The sequence below is a fragment of the Bombina bombina genome, chromosome 6, assembly GCF_027579735.1.
Source record: "Bombina bombina isolate aBomBom1 chromosome 6, aBomBom1.pri, whole genome shotgun sequence".
Taxonomy (NCBI): domain Eukaryota; kingdom Metazoa; phylum Chordata; class Amphibia; order Anura; family Bombinatoridae; genus Bombina; species Bombina bombina.
Window position 1 is genome coordinate 999,365,331 of NC_069504.1, and position 18,020 is coordinate 999,383,350.

Here is an 18,020-nt window from a genome sequence, read left to right on the forward strand (position 1 = left end):
AAGAAACGAGAGCTAACACCAAAACTAGGTTAATGTTACAGTGGGAAACAGACTTAGATAAGGAATTAGACCTAGATAAATGGAAACAGACTTTACACCAGGCTAGTAAGGGACTTATTAGTGCTGATCTCAGAGAAAATGTGCTTAAAACATCCTACAGATGGTACTTGACCCCTACTAAGACGGCCCGTATGGGAATTGTGAGTTCTAACCTTTGTTATAGAGGCTGTGGGATACGTGGTTCATATATCCACATGTGGTGGGAATGTCCAAAAGTTGGGGATGTATGGAACGAATTGTCCACTTTGCTGAGTAGGGTATTAGATGAAAGAATCTCTCTCACCTCTGCTCAGGCCCTGCTACATGAAAACATACCGAGACTTAACAAACATATTAACACCTTCATTAGAATTTTATGCACCACAACGAGAATAGCCATAGCTAAGTATTGGAAGGTTGATACTCCATCGTGGTCAGAAGTGTTAGCTAGAATCCACTCAGTATATCTGATGTATGAGTCAGCTGCATTTATACAGAATACAGAAACCCAATTTCAGAAGATCTGGTATTATTGGATAATGGAGAGTAATACATACAAGAGAGCTAGAGCAGTTGAGAATGCAGCAAGTTGAAGGAAGGGCAAACAAGGCCAAGATAGAGGTGATAAAAGGATAATTGACAGCTTTGAATAGGATATTATAAAACGAGGCTAGATGAGTAAGATATCTCTAGATAATATAAGAGATAAAGGTACAGTGACGACACATTACTTTCTTTGAATTTTTTTTTTTGTTTTTTTTTTCTTTTTTTTTTTTTTTTTTTTTTTTTTTTTTATTACTCTTATTATTTATGTTCCAGGTTATTAGTAGAATTAACGGTTATGGTTAAGTTACATTGGTTGATGTGATCAAAAACGTTTAACATTGTTACCCCCAACATAAAGATGCTCCCTGATGAGAATATATCACTATCTGAGAAAAAAATAAGAAACATTGAGGGAGCATGTGTCGAAAACCAATTGCCCAATCAATAGCTACACAGACAATGATAAAGCTTGTGCTGGCATGGGTCCTCGATGGTTAAGTTATGGACCTATATGTAAAGCTTCTTGGGACACTATGCTTTTGGACACTTAAAAGACTTTACAATGAGAGATCTCCCTTACAATGAATCATTTTTCCAACTGTTATATGTTTATATATCTTGTGAAATTTGAAAATCTTAACATGTTTGGCCTGTGTAATCTGTCATAAGTTTTTCTCTCTGTCACAGTATTATTGTTGATGTTTTATGGGCAATAATAAAAAACTATTTAAATTAAATATGCTAATGATTGTAATTAATTAGATGATTTATGCAAATGGTTTAGGATAAGGGTATAAGTATTGGAATGATTTGTGCACATTATATGTAAGTCTGAGGACGGGGGTGAAACCCCGAAACGTCACTTGATACACAGTAAAGAAATTTTGTGGATTTAAATGGAGAGTGCCTGCTTTTTTCCTGCATTAACTTACTTTGATGCTGTGCACCCCGGACTGTAATTGAGAGTGCTATACTTTAAGAAATTATATATATACAGGGAGTGCAGAATTATTAGGCAAGTTGTATTTTTGAGGATTAATTTTATTATTGAACAACAACCATGTTCTCAATGAACCCAAAAAGCTCATTAATATCAAAGCTGAATAGTTTTCTAAGTAGTTTTTAGTTTGTTTTTAGTTATAGCTATTTTAGGGGGATATCTGTGTGTGCAGGTGACTATTACTGTGCATAATTATTAGGCAACTTAACAAAAAACAAATATATACCCATTTCAATTATTTATTTTTACCAGTGAAACCAATATAACATCTCAACATTCACAAATATACATTTCTGACATTCAAAAACAAAACAAAAACAAATCAGTGACCAATATAGCCACCTTTCTTTGCAAGGACACTCAAAAGCCTGCCATCCATGGATTCTGTCAGTGTTTTGATCTGTTCACCATCAACATTGCGTGCAGCAGCAACCACAGCCTCCCAGACACTGTTCAGAGAGGTGTACTGTTTTCCCTCCTTGTAAATCTCACATTTGATGATGGACCACAGGTTCTCAATGGGTTTCAGATCAGGTGAACAAGGAGGCCATGTCATTAGATTTTCTTCTTTTATACCCTTTCTTGCCAGCCACGCTGTGGAGTACTTGGACGCGTGTGATGGAGCATTGTCCTGCATGAAAATCATGTTTTTCTTGAAGGATGCAGACTTCTTCCTGTACCACTGCTTGAAGAAGGTGTCTTCCAGAAACTGGCAGTAGGACTGGGAGTTGAGCTTGACTCCATCCTCAACCCGAAAAGGCCCCACAAGCTCATCTTTGATGATACCAGCCCAAACCAGTACTCCACCTCCACCTTGCTGGCGTCTGAGTCAGACTGGAGCTCTCTGCCCTTTACCAATCCAGCCACGGGCCCATCCATCTGGCCCATCAAGACTCACTCTCATTTCATCAGTCCATAAAACCTTAGAAAAATCAGTCTTGAGATATTTCTTGGCCCAGTCTTGACGTTTCAGCTTGTGTGTCTTGTTCAGTGGTGGTCGTCTTTCAGCCTTTCTTACCTTGGCCATGTCTCTGAGTATTGCACACCTTGTGCTTTTGGGCACTCCAGTGATGTTGCAGCTCTGAAATATGGCCAAACTGGTGGCAAGTGGCATCTTGGCAGCTGCACGCTTGACTTTTCTCAGTTCATGGGCAGTTATTTTGCGCCTTGGTTTTTCCACACGCTTCTTGCGACCCTGTTGACTATTTTGAATGAAACGCTTGATTGTTCGATGATCACGCTTCAGAAGTTTTGCAATTTTAAGAGTGATGCATCCCTCTGCAAGATATCTCACTATTTTTGACTTTTCTGAGCCTGTCAAGTCCTTCTTTTGACCCATTTTGCCAAAGGAAAGGAAGTTGCCTAATAATTATGCACACCTGATATAGGGTGTTGATGTCATTAGACCACACCCCTTCTCATTACAGAGATGCACATCACCTAATATGCTTAATTGGTAGTAGGCTTTCGAGCCTATACAGCTTGGAGTAAGACAACATGCATAAAGAGGATGATGTGGTCAAAATACTCATTTGCCTAATAATTCTGCACACAGTGTATATATATATATATATATATATATATATATATATATATATATATATATATATATATATATATATATATATATATATATATATATATATATTGAATGCCAACAGCCGAGGAGGTAAGGAGGTAACTGGTTGGTTTGCAGGGTGTGATTCGCCTTCTGAGGAGCTGTGGACAGCGGTACTTCGGAAGACGTTTGTCAATATACGCCTGATTACCATAAAGTAAGTTTTCCTTACCTTGGGGTATTTGCACGACACTACAGCCTGCTCCCTGTAACAAAGCTTTATAGCAGATGATTCCATCTAACACCCCTCACATACAGCCACTATGACAGACTCATACTTTGGACATTATATGTATCGAGTACCTCTGACTACATCACTCGTAGTTTAGTGCACATGCATCTGGGGATTTCTATTTTATTACTTTTATATATATATATATATATATATATATATATATATATATATATATATATATATATATATATATATATATATATATATATATATATCCAAGTTGTATAGTGTGTGCACTCTTACCAGCCAACTTCAGCTTGCCAGGGTGCTATAACCAGGTATATAGAGAATTCATGAATAAGCACTCACTGGTCTTCGGACATCGGTGATAAAAAAAACTAATGTTATTTTAAACATTAGTTTTTTTAGCACTGATATCCGGGGTCCAGTGAGTGCTTGCTCATGAATTCTCTCTCTCTCTCTCTCTCTCTCTCTCTCTCTTTCTCTCTCTCTCTCTCTCTCTCTCTCTATATATATATATATATATTGATTACATCTTAATGCGTATAGATTTGAAAATTGAGGCAATTTCTAAATCTTACATTTTTTATTGTTATTTTTAGATATTTTGTTTTTAAAATATATTTTATTTATATATATATATATATATATATATATATATATATATATATATATATATATATATATATATATATATATATATATATTTACACATACACACACCAATAAATAAATCGACTTAAACAAAAATGCTTACAACATGAAAATACAAAAAAAAACTAAAATAGATCAAATTAAAACATCAAATAATGTGTTTTCAATATAGTACAGGGTGAATTAAATTTTTAAATTATTATTTATTTATTTTTTGCATTTACCATACTGTGCCAAATTTTTTGAATTGAAAATGCTTATTTCCACTATTAGGACAATAATTAAGAAGTTCCAGTCAACTGGAAATGTAATGAATCAACCTGGAAGATGATGTGTGTCTACACTGTCTCAATCAACTGTGAAGAGAATGGTTTGAGTGGCCAAAACATCTCCAAGGAGAACAGCTGGAGAATTGCAGGTTAGTTGCATCTTGGGGTCAGAAAGTCTCCAAAACTACAAACCAATGTCACTTAAATCACCACAAGTTGTTTAGAAAACCTGTGGGATGAATTGAAGAGGAGAGTCCACCAGCGTCAGCCTTGAAATTTGAAGAATCTGGAAAGATTCTGTATGGAGGAGTGGTTTAAGATCCCATGACATGTATTCACCAACCTAATCAGGCATTATAGGAGAAGAATCATAGCTGTTATCTTGGCAAAGGGAGGTAGCACAAAGTATTGACTAAAAGGGTGCCAATAATTGTGCCACATAAATTTAAATTTAACAAAGTTGTTTTTCTTTTTTTTTATAAACCTGTGTTGTTTGTTATCCATATATACAGTATATAAATATTTATATATACACAAAGTGGTGGAAGGAAATCACTAGGGTTTACTATTCAGTGATTAAAAACTACTTGCCCAAATGGAAAAAATGTCCACTGAATGTTAAAGATCGAAAAAAGTCAAATTTATATGTCGTTTGCTGCAATTTCTGGGACTAGTGGACCACTGGAAATTTCAATCCCTGTATATATATATATATATATATATATATATATATATATATATATATATATATATATATAGATAGATAGATAGATAGATATAGATATATTTAACTCTTCCATTGCTGCTTTTTATCTTAGTTGAGAGCTTGTGAGTGAGTGCTGGACTTTTTCTGTGTGCTATATATATATATATATATATATATATATATATATATATATATATATATATATATATATATATATATATATATATATATAGTATATACAGTATATATATCAGTCCTTGAGAAAATTGCACTCTCACAATCTTGGAGACAAAAGACCAGGGTGCAGTAATCAATAACATGTAGATATAAGGAATTGCACTCTCTATGGGTTTACAGGACACAAAAAAAGTATTTTTGTGAACATTTTGGGGGAATATAGGGTATATAATTTTTGTTGTCTTAGGTGCACATTTTTTTCCCCACCCCTTACACTTTGCACTAGTCAAGCAAACCTGATGTGGGCTAATTTACGGCCAGATTATGAGTTTTACGTTATGAGCTGTGCGGTGCTACCGTGCAGTTTTTTCTCACCGCTCACTTGCCTTCAGCGCTGGTATTACATGTTTTTACAAACCCAGCGTTAAAAGGCAAGAAGTGAGCGTAGACCAAAATTGTGCTCCATACCACACTCCAATACCAGCGCTGCTTAAGTCAGCGGTGAGCTGGTCGTACGTGCTTGTGCACGATTTCACCATAGACATCAATGGGGAAAGCCGGCTGAGAAAAAGTCTAACACCAACCAAAAAGCAGCGTAAAACTCAGTAACGCAGCCCCATTGATTCCCATGGGGAAACTAAAGTTATGTTTACACCCTAACATGAACCCCGAGTCTAAACACCCCTAATCTTACACTTATTAACCCTAATCTGCCACCCCCGACATTGCCGACACCTACATTATACTTATTAACCCCTAATCTGCCGCTCTGGACACCGCCGCTACCTACATTATACTTATTGACCCCTAATGTGCTGCCCCCAACATCGCCGACACCTACATTATATTTATTAACCCCTAATCTCCTGCCCCCAATGTCGCCGCAACCTACCTACACTTATTAACCCCTAATCTGCCGCCCCCAATGTCGCAACCCCTAAATCTAAGTCTAACTCTAACCCTAACACCCCCTAACTTAAATATAATAAATAAATAAATAAATCTACATAAAATTACTATCATTACCTAAATTATTCCTATTTAAAACTAAATACTTACCTATAAAATAAACCCTAAGCTAGCTACAATATAACTAATAGTTACATTGTAGCTATCTTAGGGTTTATTTGTATTTTACAGGCAAGTTTGTATTTATTTTAACTATGTAGAATAGTTACTAAATAATTATTAACTATTTAATAACTACCTTGCTAAAATAAATACAAATTTACCTGTAAAATAAAACCTAACCTAAGTTACAATAACACCTAACACCACACTACAATTATATAAATTACCTACATTAAATACAATTAAATAAATTAAATTAAATTAGCTAAATCACAAAAAAGTCTTCATCCAAGCGGCAAGATGTCCTCAAGGAAACCGGCAGAAGTGGTCCTCCAGGCGGGCAGAAGTGGTCCTCCAGACGGGCAGAAGTCTTCATCCAGACGGCATCTTCTATCTTCATCCTTCCAACGTGGAGCGGCTCCATCTTCAAGACATCCGGCGTGAAGCATCCTCTTCAAACGACGTCTTCTTCAGAATGAATATCACTTTAAGTGACGTCATCCAAGATGGCGTCCCTTAGATTCCGATTGGCTGATAGAATTCTATCAGCCAATCAGAATTAAGGTAGAAAAAATCCTATTGGCTGATGCAATCAGCCAATAGGATTGAACTTCAATCCTATTGGATTAGATTTTTTCTACCTTAATTCTGATTGGCTGATAGAATTCTCTCAGCCAATCGGAATCTAAGGGACGCCATCTTGGATGGCGTCACATAAAGTTATAATTATTCCAAAGAAGACGTCATTGGAAGAGGATGCTTCACGCCGGATGTCTTGAAGATGGAGCCACTCCGTGTTCGAAGGATGAAGATAGAAGATGCCGTCTGGATGAAGACTTCTGCATGTCTGGAGGACCACTTCTGCCCGTCTGGAGGACCACTTCTGCCGGCTTCATTGAGGACAGTGAATCTTCGGGGGTTAGTGTTAGGACGTATTGGGTGGGTTTATTTTTTAGGTTAGGGCTTTGGGCAGCAATAGAGCTAAATGCCCTTTTAAGGGCAATGCCCATCCAAATGTCTTTTTCAAGGCAATGAGAGCTTAGGTTATTTTAGTTTGGCTTTTATTTGGGGGATGGTTGTGTGGGTGGTGGGTTTTACTGTTGGGGGTATTATAATTTTTTTATTCATTCTCTTGGTATCTTTATTTGAAAAAAGCAGGAATTTAAGCTTAGGAGTCGGCCCATTTTTTGGTTTAGCACCCACACTAGCACTTGCTGATTGTTGTCTACATTTACACTTGACTGCCCAGTGGAGCCAATCAGGGCAAATTCAAGTACAGTTTGTTCATACATCTTTTGATCCACTTGACAAATGGTACTTGTCCTGGTAAAAATGCAATGAAGAAAAGATAATAAAATAAATAAAAAAAATAAAAAAATTGTTGTTGTTTTTTTCAATTTAAAGGGACAGTCAAGTCCAAAAAAACTTTCATGATTTAAATAGGGCATGCAATTTTAAACAACTTCCCAATTTACTTATATCACCAATTTTGCTTTGTTCTCTTGGTATTCTTAGTTGAAAGCTAAACCTAGGAGGTTCATATGCTAATTTCTTAGGCCTAGATTTGGAGTTTGGCGTTAGCCGAGAAAACCAGCGTTAGAGGCTCCTAACGCTGGTTTTAGGCTACCTCCGGTATTTGGAGTCACTCAAAAAAGGGTCTAACGCTCACTTTTCAGCCGCGACTTTTCCATACCGCAGATCCCCTTACGTAAATTGCGTATCCTATCTTTTCAATGGGATTTTTCTAACTCCGGTATTTAGAGTCGTGTCTGAAGTGAGCGTTAGACATCTAACGACAAAACTCCAGCCGCAGGAAAAAAGTCAGTAGTTAAGAGCTTTCTGGGCTAACGCCGGTTTATAAAGCTCTTAACTACTGTGCTCTAAAGTACACTAACACCCATAAACTACCTATGTACCCCTAAACCGAGGTCCCCCCACATCGCCGACACTCGATTAAATTTTTTTAACCCTTAATCTGCCGACCGCAAAGCGCCGCCAGCTAAGTTATCCCTATGTACCCCTAATCTGCTGCCCCTAACACCGCCGACCCCTGTATTATATTTATTAACCCCTAAACTGCCCCCCACAACGTCGCTGCCAGCTACCTACAATAATTAACCCCTAATCTGCCGACCGCAAAGCGCCGCCACCTACATTATAGCTATGTACCCCTAATCTGCTGCCCCTAACACCGCCGACCCCTATATTATATGTATTAACCCCTAATCTGCCGCCCACAATGTCGCCTCCACCTGCCTACACTTATTAACCCCTAATCTGCCGAGCGGACCGCACCGCTACTATAATAAAGTTATTAACCCCTAATTCGCCTCACTAACCCTATAATAAATAGTATTAACCCCTAATCTGCCCTCCTTAACATCGCTGACACCTAACTTCAATTATTAACCCCTAATCTGCCGACCGGAGCTCACCGCTATTCTAATAAATGGATTAACCCCTAAAGCTAAGTCTAACCCTAACACTAACACCCCCCTAAATTAAATATAATTTTAATCTAACGAAATTAATTAACTCTTATTAAATAAATTAATCATATTTAAAGCTAAATACTTACCTGTAAAATAAATCCTAATATAGCTACAATATAAATTATAATTACATTGTAGCTATTTTAGGATTAATATTTATTTTACAGGCAACTTTGTAATTATTTTAACCAGGTACAATAGCTATTAAATAGTTAAGAAATATTTAATAGCTACCTAGTTAAAATAATTACAAAATTACCTGTAAAATAAATCCTAACCTAAGTTACAATTAAACCTAACACTATACTATCATTAAATTAATTAAATAAAATATCTACAATTACCTACAATTAAACCTAACACTACACTATCAATACATTAATTAAATACAATATCTACAAATAACTACAATGAAATAAACTAACTAAAGTACAAAAAATAAAAGAACTAAGTTACAAAAAATAAAAAAATATTTACAAACATAAGAAAAATATTACAACAATTTAAACTAATTACACCTACTCTAAGCCCCCTAATAAAATAACAAAGACCCCCAAAATAAAAAATGCCCTACCCTATTCTAAATTACTAAAGTTCAAAGCTCTTTTACCTTACCAGCCCTGAACAGGGCCCTTTGCGGGGCATGCCCCAAGAAGTTCAGCTCTTTTCACTGTAAAAAAAACATACAATACCCCCCCCTTAACATTACAACCCACCACCCAGATACCCCTAATCTAACCCAAACCCCCCTTAAATAAAACTAACACTAAGCCCCTGAAGATCATCCTACCTTGTCTTCACCTCACCAGGTATCACCGATCTGTCCTGGCTCCAAAATCTTCATCCAACCCAAGCCGGGGCTGGCGATCCATCATCCGGTGGCTGAAGAGGTCCAGAAGAGGCTCCAAAGTCTTCATCCTATCCGGGAAGAAGAGTAGATCCGGACCGGCAACCATCATCTTCCAAGCGGCATCTTCTATCTTCATCCGATGAGGACCGGCTCCATCCTGAAGACCTCCGACGCGGACCCATCTTCATCCGGCGACGTCCAACTGAAGAATGAAGGTTCCTTTAAGGGACGTCATCCAAGATGGTGTCCCTCGAATTCCGATTGGCTGATAGGATTCTATCAGCCAATCGGAATTAAGGTAGGAATATTCTGATTGGCTGATGGAATCAGCCAATCAGAATCAAGTTCAATCCGATTGGCTGATCCAATCAGCCAATCAGATTGAGCTCGCATTCTATTGGCTGTTCCGATCAGCCAATAGAATGCGAGCTCAATCTGATTGGCTGATTGGATCAGCCAATCTGATTGAACTTGATTCTGATTGGCTGATTCCATCAGCCAATCAGAATATTCCTACCTTAATTCCGATTGGCTGATAGAATCCTATCAGCCAATTGGAATTCGAGGGACGCCATCTTGGATGATGTCCCTTAAAGGAACCTTCATTCTTCAGTTGGACGTCGCCCGATGAAGATGGGTCCGCGTCGGAGGTCTTCAGGATGGAGCCGGTCCTCATCGGATGAAGATAGAAGATGCCGCTTGGAAGATGATGGTTGCCGGTCCGGATCTACTCTTCTTCCCGGATAGGATGAAGACTTTGGGGCCTCTTCTGGACCTCTTCAGCCACCGGATGATGGATCGCCAGCCCCCGCTTGGGTTGGATGAAGATTTTGGAGCCAGGACGGATCGGTGATACCTGGTGAGGTGAAGACAAGGTAGGATGATCTTCAGGGGCTAAGTGTTAGGTTTATTTAAGGGGGGGATTGGGTTAGATTAGGGGTATGTGGGTGGTGGGTTGTAATGTTGGGGGGGGGGGTATTGTATGTTTTTTTTACAGGCAAAAGAGCTGAACTTCTTGGGGCATGCCCCGCAAAGGGCCCTGTTCAGGGCTGGTAAGGTAAAAGAGCTTTGAACTTTAGTAATTTAGAATAGGGTAGGGCATTTTTTATTTTGGGGGTCTTTGTTATTTTATTAGGGGGCTTAGAGTAGGTGTAATTAGTTTAAATTGTTGTAATATTTTTCTTATGTTTGTAAATATTTTTTTATTTTTTGTAACTTAGTTCTTTTTTATTTTTTGTACTTTAGTTAGTTTATTTCATTGTAGTTATTTGTAGATATTGTATTTAATTAATGTATTGATAGTGTAGTGTTAGGTTTAATTGTAGGTAATTGTAGATATTTTATTTAATTAATTTAATGATAGTATAGTGTTAGGTTTAATTGTAACTTAGGTTAGGATTTTTTTTACAGGTAATTTTGTAATTATTTTAACTAGGTAGCTATTAAATATTTCTTAACTATTTAATAGCTATTGTACCTGGTTAAAATAATTACAAAGTTGCCTGTAAAATAAATATTAATCCTAAAATAGCTACAAAGTAATTATAATTTATATTGTAGCTATATTAGAATTTATTTTACAGGTAAGTATTTAGCTTTAAATAGGAATAATTTATTTAATAAGAGTTAATTAATTTTGTTAGATTAAAATTATATTTAAGTTAGGGGGGTGTTAGTGTTAGGGTTAGACTTAGCTTTAGGGGTTAATACATTTATTAGAATAGCGGTGAGCTCCGGTCGTCAGATTAGGGGTTAATAATTGAAGTTAGGTGTCGGCGATGTTAGGGAGGGCAGATTAGGGGTTAATACTATTTATTATAGGGTTAGTGAGGCGGATTAGGGGTTAATAACTTTATTATAGTAGCGGTGCGGTCCGCTCGGCAGATTAGGGGTTAATAAGTGTAGGCAGGTGGGGGCGACGTTGTGGGCGGCAGATTAGGGGTTAATAAATATAATATAGGGGTCGGCGGTGTTAGGGGCAGCAGATTAGGGTTATATAAGGATAATGTAAGTAGCGGCGTTTTAGGAGCGGCAGATTAGGGGTTAAAAATAAAATGCAGGTGTCAGCGATAGCGGGGGCGGCAGATTAGGGGTTAATAAGTGTAAGGTTAGGGGTGTTTAGACTCGGGGTACATGTTAGGGTGTTAGGTGCAGACTTAGGAGGTGTTTCCGCATAGCAAACAATGGGGCTGCGTTAAGAGCTGAACGCGGCTTTTTTGCAGGTGTTAGGTTTTTTTTCAGCTCAAACAGCCCCATTGTTTTCTATGGGGGAATCGTGCACGAGCACGTTTTTGAGGCTGGCCGCTTGCGTAAGCAACTCTGGTATCGAGAGTTGAAGCTGCGTTAAAAATGCTCTACGCTCCTTTTTTTTTTTTGGAGCCTAACGCAGCCTTTATGTGGACTCTCAATACCAGAGTTATTTTTATGGTGCGGCCAGAAAAAAGCCGGCAATAGATTTTCGGGTCGTTACCGACAAAACTCCAAATCTAGCCGTTAGACTTTGAAGACTGCCTCTAATCTGAATACATTTTGACCACTAGAGGGCATTAGTTCACATGTTTCATATAGATAACATTGAGCTCATGCATGTAGAGACCTAGGAGTGAGCACTGATTGGCCAAACTGCATGTAAAGAACTGAAATAAAGGGGGCAGTCAGCAGAGGCTTAGATACAAGATAATTACAGAGGTAAAACATGTATTATTATAACTGTGTTGGATATGCAAAACTGGGGAATGGGTAATAAAGGGATTATATTTCTTTTTAAACAACAAAAATTCTGGTGTTGACTGTCCCTTTAACCGTTTGAATTTATGTAATGCCTGCATATTAAACATCGGTGCATAATTAAAGGGATATGAAATCCAAAGTTGTTCCGTCATGATTCTGATGGATCATGTGATTTTAAACAACTTTTTAATTTACTTACATTATCATTTTTCTTTGTTCTTTTGGTGTCTTTTGTTGAAAAGCAGGTATGTGTGCTTAGGAGCCAGCCCATTTCTAGAGAACTATATGGCAGCAGGTTTGGAAGAATGTTATCTATTCCTGCCATGTATTGCTCCAGATGTCTTCCTAGGTATCTCTTCAACAAAAAATATCATGGGAATGAAGCACATTTGATAATGGATGTAAATTGGATATTCTAAACCACTAGGAAAGCATATAAATTCTTTCTACAAAAATCAGCATTTATAAAGTATTGCTTCATGTTTGAATATATCCATTTGTATTGCCTCTCTCTTAAAGGGACACTTAAAGGGAACCTAATTTTTTTCTTTTCTGATTCAGATAGAGCATGGAATTTTAAGCAACTTTCTAATTTACTCCTATTATCAAATTTTATTTTTTCTCTTGCTATCTTTATTTGAAAAAGAAGGCATCTAAGCTAAGGAGCCAGCCAATTTTTGGTTCAGAACTATCGGCTAGATTTAGAGTTGGGCGGTAGCCGTGAAAACCAGCGTTAGAGGCTCCTAACGCTGGTTTTTAACGCCCTCTGGTATTTAGAGTCAGTCAGGAAAGGGTCTAACGCTCACTTTGCAGCCGTGACTTTTCCACACCGCAGATCCCCCTACGCCATTTGCGTATCCTATCTTTTCAATGGGATCTTTCTAACGCTGGTATTTAGAGTCGTTGCTGAAGTGAGCGTTAGAAATCTAACGACAAAACTCCAGCCGCAGAAAAAAGTCAGTAGTTAAGAGCTTTCTGGGCTAACGCCAGTTCATAAAACTCTTAACTACTGTGCTCTAAAGTACACTAACACCCATAAACTACCTATGTACCCCTAAACCGAGGCCCCCCACACCGACGCCACTCTATTAAATTTTTGTAACCCCTAATCTCCCGCTCCGTACACCGCCGCCAGCTACATTATCCCTATGTACCCCTAATCTGCTGCCCCTAACATCGCCGACCCCTACATAATATTTATTAACCCCTAATCTGCCCCCCCAACGTCGCCGCTACCTTACCTACACTTATTAACCCCTAATCTGCTGACCGAACCGCACCGCTACTATAATAAATGTATTAACCCCTAATCCGCCTCACTTCCGCCTCAATAACCCTATAATAAATAGAATTAACCCCTAATCTGCCCTCCCTAACATCGCTGACACCTAACTTCAAACATTAACCCCTAATCTGCCGACCGGAGCTCACCGCTATTCTAATAAATTTTTTAACCCCTAAAGCTAAGTCTAACAATAACACTAACACCCCCCTAAGTTAAATATAATTTTTATCTAACGAAATAAATTAACTCTTATTAAATAAATTAATCCTATTTAAAACTAAATACTTACCTGTAAAATAAACCCTAATATAGCTACAATATAAATTATAATTATATTGTAGCTATTTTAGGATTAATATTTATTTTACAGGCAACTTTGTATTTATTTTAACCAGGTACAATAGCTATTAAATAGTTAATAACTATTTAATAGCTAAAATAGTTAAAATAATTACAAAATTACCTGTAAAATAAATCCTAACCTAAGTTACAATTAAACCTAACACGACACTATCATTAAATTAATTAAATACAATACCTACAAATAAATACAATTAAATAAACTAACAAAGTACAAAAAATAAAAAAGAACTAAGTTACAAAAAATAAAAAAATATTTACAAACATTAGAAAAATATTACAACAATTTTAAACTAATTACACCTACTCTAAGCCCCCTAATAAAATAACAAAGACCCCCAAAATAAAAAAAATGCCTTACCCTATTCAAAATTAAAAAAGTTCAAAGCTCTTTTACCTGACCAGCCCTGAAAAGGGCCATTTGCGGGGCATGCCCCAAATAATTCAGCTCTTTTGCCTCTAAATAAAAACATACAATACCCCCCCAACATTACAACCCACCACCCACATACCCCTAATCTAACCCAAACCCCCCTTAAATAAACCTAACACTAAGCCCATGAAGATCTTCCTACCTTATCTTCAACATGCCAGGTTCACCGATCGCTCCAGAAGAGGGTCCGAAGTCTTGATCCAAGCGGCGGCTGAAGAACTCCATCATCGGGCTGAAGTCTTCTATCAAGCGCCATCTTCAATCTTCTTTCTTCCGGAGCGGAGCGGAGCCATCTTCTTCCCAGCCGACGCGGATCCAACCTCTTCAACCGACGCCTACTCGCCGAATGACGGTTCCTTTAAATGACGTCATCCAAGATGGCGTCCCTCAAATTCCGATTGGCTGATAGGATTCTATCAGCCAATCGGAATTAAGGTAGGAAAATTCTGATTGGCTGATCGGAACAGCCAATAGAATGCGAGCTCAATCTGATTGGCTGATCCAATCAGCCAATCGGATTGTACTTGAATCTGATTGGCTGATTCCATCAGCCAATCTGAATTTTACTACCTTAATTCCGATTGGCTGATAGAATTCTATGAGCCAATCGGAATTCGAGGGACGCCATCTTGGATGACGTACCTTAAAGGAACCTTCATTCTTCAGTTGGACGTCGGAAGAAGAGGATAGATCCGCGCTGGAGGTCTTCAGGATGGAGCCGTTCATCATCGGATGAAGATAGAAGATGCCGCTTGGATCAAGATGGTTGCCGGTCCAGATCGCCTCTTCTTCCCGTATAGGATGAAGACTTTGGAGCCTCTTCTGGACCTCTTCAGCCGACGCTTGATAGAAGACTTCAGCCGGATTATGGATCGCCAGCCCCTGCTTGGGCTTGGATGAAGACTTCGGAGCCAGGACGGATCGGTGTGATAACCGGTGTGGTAAAGATAAGGTAGGATGATCTTCAGGGTGGTAGTGTTAGGTTTATTTAAGGGGGGTTTGGGTTAGATTAGGGGTATGTGGGTGGTGGGTTTTAATGTTGGGGGGGGGGGTTGTATTTTTCTTTTACAGGAAAAAGAGCTGAATTCTTTGGGGCATGCCCCACAAAGGGCCCTTTTAAGGGCTGGTAAGGTAAAAGAGCTTTGAACTTTTTTAATTTAGAATAGGGTAGGGCATTTTTTTATTTTGGGGGGCTTTGTTATTTTATTACAGGTAATTTACAGGTAATTTTGTAATTATTTTAACTAGGTAACTATTAAATAGTTATTAACTATTTAATAGCTATTGTACCTGGTTAAAATAATTACAAAGTTGCCTGTAAAATAAATATTAATCCTAAAATAGCAGTAATATAATTATAATTTATATTGCAGCTATATTAGGGTTTATTTTACAGGTAAGTATTTAGCTTTAAATAGGAATAAGTTATTTAATAAGAGTTAATTTATTTAGTTAGATTTAAATTATATTTAAGTTAGGGGGGTGTTAGTGTTAGGGTTAGAATTAGCTTTAGGGGTTAATACATTTATTATAGTAGTGGTGCGATCCGGTCGGCAGATTAGGGGTTAATGTTTGAAGTTAGGTGTCGGCGATGTTAGGGAGGGCAGATTAGGGGTTAATACTATTTATTATAGGGTTATTGAGGCGGGAGTGAGGCGGATTAGAGGTTAATACATTTATTATAGTAGCGGTGCGGTTCGGTCAGCAGATTAGGGGTTAATTATTGTAGGTAGGTGGAGGCGACATTGTGGGGGGCAGATTAGGGGTTAATAAATATAATATAGGGGTCGGCGGTGTTAGGGGCAGCAGATTAGGGGTACATAGGTATAATGTAGGTAGCGGCGGTATACAGATCAGGGGTTAATAATAATATGCAGGTGTCAGCGATAGCGGGGACAGCAGATCAGGGGTTAATAAGTGTAAGGTTAGGGGTGTTTAGACTCGGGGTACATGTTAGAGTGTTAGGTGCAGACGTAGGAAGTGTTTCCCTATAGTAAACAATGGGGCTGCATTAGGAGCTGAACGCTGCTTTTTTGCAGGTGTTAGGTTTTTTTTTCAGCTCAAACAGCCCCATTGTTTTCTATGGGGGAATTGTGCACGAGCACGTTTTTGAAGCTGGCCGCGTCCATAAGCACCGCTGGTATCGAGAGTTGCAGTGGCGGTAAATGATGCTCTACGCTCCCTTTTTGGAGCCTAAGCAGCCATTCTGTGAACTCTAAATACCAGCGGTATTTAAAAGGTGCGGGAGAAAAAAAGCCAGCGTAGCTAATGCACCCCTTTGGCCGTAGAACTCTAAATCTAGCCGTATGGAAAGCACATGTTTATTGGTGGGTGAATTTATTCACCAATCAGCAAGAACAAACCAGGTTGTTTACCAAAATGGGCCGGCATCTGAACTTACATTCTTGCTTTTCAAATAAAGATACCAAGAGAATGAAGAACATTTGATAATAGAGGTAAATTAGAAAGTTGCTTAAAATTGCATGCTCTATCTGAATCATGAATCTGAATCATGAATCAGAAAAAATTTTTGGGTTCAGTGTCCCTATAACTTTTTGTTTTCTTTTTAAAGTAATTTGAATCCATCAGAAGAGGCTTTGTTTTAATTAGGAAAAACAATCAAATGTTATAAACAGTGCAACAGCAAAATCTAGCAAAACAAATGAAAATGCAAAATACTATAAAAAACAAAAAGGAAATTAACTGAGTTGCAGCCTAAGATAAACATTTGTAGATATCCAGTACTGACAATAATTCCTTAACGATGTAGTTGAGTGCAGAATTTTTACACTTAACCATGGATATTAATAACCATTTATATTAATTTGTGTGCATGTGGAATGTTATAATATTTTTAAAAATCCAAACGTAATTTTTACTATAAATATAAATTCTGATGATTGCATTTAATTTGCACATAAGTTTCGAAAGTCTTATTTGAACTATGCAATCTAACTTATTATTAGACCAAAAAGTCTGAGTTTATTAACACAAGAACTCACTGTGTACATAAACTTTAAAATTGAAAGAAAGGCACACAAATAAACAAGATATGCTGTTCTAATGACCCCCTTATTAGGGACCACGCTAGAAAACACACAACCACCAGGTGGGGTAAAAAAGGCCACAGCTTGTTTTATTAACAAATTCTCTTAACATATAAACAAACACAGTTAAATAACCCCCATAATAAAATTAACATTAACAATCCCCCCCTCGGGGCTTGCCAATTAACCCATTGTACTTCCATGCCTAGACTCCGGGAGTCTGCCTCCCCTACACAAACCCCTTGCGGCCATTCGGACCACAAAATACTTGGTAAGATCCTCTTACCCCAAAAACTGGCAAAGGAAGGCGAGTGCTGCTAGCCTTCGCTTCACCATGGCCCTTGACACCCCGTGTCTACCCCATTCCACCATCCACCTCAATAGCACTATCAACCAGCTCTGGGCCATGAAGGCCCCCCCAGCCCTTTTTAGCACCACACACTATTCTCTCCATACCTGAGAATAGGCCCTTCACGTGGACCCTGCCAAAGCCCCCCATACCATCCTCATCAAGCCAAGAAGTCCACCTTCCACAAGCTGCCCGGGC